Raw genomic sequence first — 6,352 nt, 5'->3', positions numbered from 1 at the left:
GTGAGACTCTGTCTCTAAATAAATAAATAATAAAATAAAATAATATATATAAAGCCTTCTGTGGTTCAAATGGGCAAGTCACTTGATCTGTTTTATCAAGAGAAAAATATGAATAGTGTCACAGGTTGGGTTTTTCAGGGAGCAGACTCTTATGTGATTGGTATGCAGGGAATTTATTAGGGAATGCTCTTGGGATCATCACTTATGAGAGGGAAGAAAAGCAACAGCTATGAAGTCTCAATGAAATGCCTCAGTTGATCTTGAAGCAGGAGATGAGATGATCCATCAGAATTGTCCCAAGTTTAGGTGAGGGGGCTGGGCCTTTTTATCCCTGCATTGATTATTGGATGTGGCCTCCCTGAGAATATTATCACATTGTGTGACACTAGTATGCCAGAAATGGGCTGACAACTGATGGCTGGCTGTGGGCAACATTCCTGGTAGGAGATGGTAAGTACTTCATTCTTTTTTTTTTTTTGAGACAGACTCCCGCTTTGTTGCCCCAGCTAGAGTGAATGCCGTGGCTTCAGCCTAGCTCATAGTAACCTCAAACTCCTGGGCTTAGGCAAGCCTACTGCCTCAGCCTCCCAAGTAGCTGGGACTACAGGCATGCGCCACCATGCCCAGCTAATTTTTTCTATATATATTTTTAGTTGGGAAGATAATTGCTTTCTATTTTTAGTAGAGACAGGGTCTCGCTCTTGCTCAGGCTGGTCTCGAACTCCTGACCTCAAGCGATCCACCCGCCTTGGCCTTCCAGAGTCCTAGGATTACAGGCGTGAGCCACCGCGCCCGGCCTGTACTTCATTCTTGAAGGGGGATCTGAGAAGTACATCTCAGGACCCACCACAAATACTATCTATCTCATAGGATTGCTGGAAGCCTAAAATACGGTAACACATAAAAATACATAACATATTGCCTGGCACATAGGAATTAAGAAGCTATGGTTGTTATGGTTATTATAAATAGAATTTGGCTGTATGAGAATATGGGCAAGGTAGGGAATCTTTGTGTTTATTTTTGTGTCTCTAGCCTTAGTATAGGGCCTGGCACCAAACAGATTAAATAAAGGCTTGCTGAGGTGTTGATCGGCATAAAAATATGTCACCCTTTGTTTTGAAGCAGATGTTACTTATGAGTTGAATTGGAAACTGAAACAAATACAAAAAGCCATTTCAACTACTTAGTAACTTTTATTAGCAACATAAAAGAAGGCACTTTCCTGGGGGGAAAAAAAAGTTCCAAAGACCAGAAAAAAAGCAATGAAGCAGTACTTGACAATTGTCAGGCAAGAGCCCCAGTTAATGTCTTCTACCACTGGATTTGATGTTTGGAACATAATCTTCTAATTATAATCAGGGAAGGAGGTTTTAGCACAGTTTTCCCACAGCTCATAAACAGTGAAGTTGTCTATGGTACGATCAACCCAATGTAAGTGCTTATCTTCATTGTGTGTTAGGCTTTATTTACCTGCATGCTTTATATAGTTGGTAGATATGTTTTTTTTTTTTTTTTTTGAGACAGAGTCTCACTCTGTTGCCCAGGCTAGAGTGAGTGCCGTGGCGTCAGCCTAGCTCACAGCAACCTCAAACTCCTGAGCTCAAGCGATCCTCCTGTCTCAGCCTCCCGAGTAGCTGGGACTACAGGCATGCGCCACCATGCCCGGCTAATTTTTTCTATATATATTTTTAGCTGTCCATATAATTTCATTCTATTTTTAGTAGAGATGGGGTCTCACTCTTGCTCAGGCTGGTCTCGAACTCCTGAGCTCAAACGATCCGCCCACCTCGGCCTCCCAGAGTGCTAGGATTACAGACGTGAGCCACCGCGCCCGGCCGGTAGATATGTTTTGATAGAGTATTTATTGAGCACTGTTTTGTTCCAGACACACTTCCTATGATAGAGCGATAAGCAAAAGTTACTAATTCCCTGCCTTTAAAGAGCTCGCATTCTTGGTGGTGATGACGCCGACAAATAAGGTCTGGAAGTTATAACTGTTATGAAGAAATAAAAGCAGGTAAAGAGAGTAAAAGCAGTGATGCAGGTGTGCTCTTTTGGATAAACTGGTCTGGGCAGCCCGCTGATGTTGACCTTTGAGAAGGGACCTACAATACGCATCGAACATCGAGGAGTTAAAAGAAATCTGGAGGAAGTGTTCTAGCCAAAGAGAACAGCAAACGCAAAGGCCTGAAGTGGTTCGAGCTTGCGTGCTGTAGTAACAGCCGCAAAGGCAGAGAGGTGAGCGAGGGGGCTGAGCGAGCGGATGGAGATGAGGTAGGCAAGAGCACATATAATAATAAACGTATATGGCTATTTTTTTGGCCTGAGGCCACACTGCTAAGAGAGCAAGGGTTTACAAGTTTCTTAAGGGGCCATAAAGAGCAGGATGAAGCGGATTTCCAACAGCGAAGCTACAAGGACGCCTTTCTTCCATTGATAGGGCCAGGTTAGACCGTCGCAAGGGATGGACTGCGTCCTGCCCTCGGAAGACCAACCTTCGCCCAAGGGCAGGGGCGGGTCGCGGGGGTGGGCCTCGACAGCCCCCGGCCCTCGGGCGCTGCACGGGCCACGGTTACCAGCAGGCGGTGTAGTGAGCGCGCCTACAGCAGCCGCCGCCGCCCGCCCGTCCCAACGAGGAGGAGAAAGGAGGGGACCGGAAGGAGCCGCTGGTGCTGCGGGAAGTGGCAGGAGCGGGAGGCGGAGACCCACCTGGAAGCGCCGCGGCGCCGCTGTGGAGCTTCCTGCGGCAGCGACCACCCGAGCAAGTGCCGTGGCGGGGGCGGAGAGCGGTCACGGCTGCGGCGCCTCCCCAAGTGGCCCATGGTGCCCGGTCCCGCGCGAAAGGTGAGCAAGTGCTCGGAGCACGTGGTGGGAGCCAGACGCGGGGGAGGGAGAACGAAGGGGGAGGGGATGGTGGGGGGGAAACGATCGGCTCTGGGACTCGGATTTGGAGCCAAGTACCGGGAGGGGGTGGGCTGGCGGCAGCGGCGACGACTACGAAGCCCCCACGTGGGGCGGGGGTGCGCGCGCACGTGTGCGCGGGCGATAGGGGGCGGGGAAGGCTATTGGGGACGACGGGCGCGCGCTCGCTCAGTAGCGGCCCACGTGACAGGCACGCAGAAAATGCTCCACGTGACTGGGAGGCTGGCGGAGGCAGAGGGATGCGCCGTGTCTGGTATAACTGGTCAACCGAGAGTTTTTTTAGGTTTGCCTGCAGCTCTTGTATACTAGGAGAATAGAAAGAGACGTGTAAGGCGGAAGAGGCTTCCTGCTCTTTTTGTGTTTTAGACGTCTTCCAGTTCGTTGATGAAATACTTTGAGTTCCGAAATACTGACTTTTCTGTGCCGCCATGTTGTTTCTAGAGGAAGCTCGCGAGATGCTAGTGGGTTTGTATCGCGAGATCTCTCGATTCTCGCGGGACCTTGTTGGCAGAGCAGTTGTCCTGGATGGCGGAGCCTTGGCTTCCGGGGGCCTGGGACCCGCAACTCTTTCTACAAGGCAAGTCGTTAGGGAGGGGCGAGTGCCTCTTGGTGCCGGCAGACGTGCTGTATTAGCTTCCCCTAGTCTTGAAGGGAATACAGTAAACCCATTGAGGCAACACTGTCCTCTTCCCCATCCCCCTGCGGGCGCTCCGCCACCTGCAGAAGCTTATGTGCCCCTCAGCCCGGCTACTTCTCTCCACGCAGTGATAGTTCCACCCCAGTCCCACTCACTGGAAGTCCGGAGCCGTGCTCGAGCAGACGTGATGATTCCATTGGATACTGTTCTTTCAAACGTTCTTGCCAGTTTTTTCCCTTGCCGTTTTCTAAAGTATTGCAGACCTGTTAACCATTCTGTCGCGTTCTTTGCTGCAGTACCTTTCTTCAGACGCTTGAAACAACGCCTTCCATGTCTTCTCTCTGGGTATCATTTACTCGGTCATTGATAACTTTCTCATCACCCCGACTTTATATTACAGTAACTTTGGCGGTATTTGGAGGGTCCCTAATGTCTCTGACGGTACTTGAGGCAGGATAAAATCATTCTTTTGGTCATTTTATACGTACGTACTACTAACTCAGTTATCGGTAGGGTTTTGAGTGCTACTATGTTACTGAGATGTTAAGGGATGGTTGTTTTAGGTTATATATTTAAAGTAATTTAAGGTAATAGTGATTTGTTTTGGGTTAAATTTTTTTATTAAAAGCAAACTTCTCATAAACTTCGGTATCCAAGTTTGAGCTCAATTTTTTCTTAAATAAGTTTGAAATAAAATTAATTTCCACTTCCTTAATGTCTTCTAAAAAATGAATTTACAGTATGCCTTTGTTTTTTCGTATTCTTGAGCAGTATTTGGGTTTTATTTAGTATTCGAAGTAGGAAGTTAATTATAAAACTAATCAGGTAACTAGGTAATTCATTCATAGCTTGTTTTTTTTTTTAAACTACAAAGGTATATTTCGTTTATACAGTTAATACAGAGAGGTATACTGTATAGAGTAACACATTCCTTGTTACACACTTAATCTCTGCCCTTAAGTAACTGCTCTGTGATTGTTGTGTAGTATTTCAGATATTTTCTGTGTTTCAGTTTGGTTTTTTTTAATGAAGGACAGTAGTGAAGTGTTTTATGATGTACTGCTGCCACATTGACAATCAGTAAACATTTTTCTACTAAATTAAATTTTTACTTAATGATATTTGTTGTCAGGATTCATGTATGCATACATACTTAGATAAAAAGCAGATTTTTTTGTTTGTATTTTTTTTTGTCGTATAGATTTAGTGTGCCTGGTAGCTTTGCAGAAAACGTTCATCTAAAGTAAGATTTAAAGAAAATGTTTTGTTACTTGATTTTTATATTTCTATATTTAATGTTTATCTTATATATTTACTTTTATATGTCGTATGCTTATTTATTTATTTAATTTGAGACAGAGTCTTGCTCTGTCGCCCTGGGTAGAGTGCAGTGGTGTCATCGCAGCTCACAGCAACTTCAAACTCCTGGGCTCAAGAAATCCTCCTGCCTCAGCCTCCCAAGTAGATGGGACTACAGGCCCGTGCCAAGACGCGGGCTAATTTTTCTACCTTTAGTAGAGAGGGGTCTTGCTCTTGCTCAGGCTGAATTCCTGAGCTCAAGCGATCTTTCTGCCTCAGCCTCCCAAAGTGCTAGGATTATGGGTGTGAGCCACTGCGCCTAGCCTATATTGTACATTTAAACTGAAACCCAAGTATGTCTATAGTATTTTTTCAGTTTTAAAAGTTTATCAGCTTGATTAAAATAATAGTTCTGACCATGCAGTTTAGTGAACTCAACTGGAGAGTGGTAGATATATATCAGTTAACACAAATGTATGTATACTTAAATTGAAAATTGCTTAATAGCTATCATTTTGTGATTTTTTTTTTTAATTTTTTTCTACTTCAAACCTACCAGCAATATTTTTTATCAACCCTGTTACATAAAAAAGTGTCCACTCTTTGGGCAATGTGGTTTTTGTTGATAGTACAATTATTAGGAATAAAAGTGTGTTGAGAGGCGTAATGTAGGAAAGAGGGAAAGGAGTACATGGGTTGCTATTGAGATGGAATTAGAGAAGTTGCAGCGAAAAGAGGAGTGTAGAAGGTTGACATTGTGGCAGAAGTCATGGTCCAAAAAATAGGCAGATTCATAATAGTTGGGAGGACAACCTGAGTTGACCAGAATTTGGAATCAGTATTTGAGGCAAATTTTTTCCTCTATAATTTTTTTACACAATTCTGCAGTTCATCCCCCAAATTATTAGGTATCTCCTGTCATAAAAGTCAAGTCAGCACCTTAACTTCATATTTAATTGAAACTTGGCGAATTCTTTAAATAAAGCCATTGTGTTAAATAACATTTGTTAAGTACATTTTATTATTTTTGGAAGTAGGAAATTGTAAAAACAGGACAATGGGTTTGAAGGTCACAGTTCTACAGTGGCCTTTGCAAAGGTATCTATGCAAGTTTAGCTTGGTAATGGGGCCTTTGGTAGTCATGTGTGCATCTGATCTACATAATAATATATGTTCCTTGCTTTTACAACTTTTGCTTTATAAACTGTTTTCAGTAGTGGGTCTTGGGAAGTACCAGTCTTTTACAGACACTAAGTTATTCGAGGTTCTTGGTAGATATACAGAGGAAATCCAAGGAAGAGGAGAAATGTATTTTACATGGTTTGAGTTTGCTTGAGCAAAACTTAACCAAGAAATTTTATTTTTCTTTTTTTCAGTTATTATCATAGAAGTGGGGAAGGCTAGTGGGCTTGAGTGATCAGAGGAAATTAATTAGTAACAGTGATAGTACTGATTTGTCCTCACTTGAATTTTTTTCCTTAAGGTCTAACA

The 6,352-nt window shown here is 43.9% G+C and overlaps 1 protein-coding gene across 1 annotated transcript in view; it reads left to right on the top strand.

The window, feature by feature from the left end:
- Nucleotides 1-2,707: 2,707 nt before the first annotated feature.
- Nucleotides 2,708-6,352, top strand: part of ZZZ3 (zinc finger ZZ-type containing 3) — a 109,836-nt gene continuing 106,191 nt past the window's right edge. The window contains exon 1 of the mRNA XM_069478104.1: nt 2,708-2,847. The gene's annotated coding sequence lies outside the window, so the exon portion shown is untranslated. The remainder of the gene's footprint in view (nt 2,848-6,352) is intronic.

This window comes from Eulemur rufifrons, chromosome 8, assembly GCF_041146395.1.
Source record: "Eulemur rufifrons isolate Redbay chromosome 8, OSU_ERuf_1, whole genome shotgun sequence".
Classification (NCBI taxonomy): Eukaryota; Metazoa; Chordata; class Mammalia; order Primates; family Lemuridae; genus Eulemur; species Eulemur rufifrons.
Note: the sequence above shows the minus strand (reverse complement) of the source record. Positions and strands in the feature narration are given on the sequence as shown.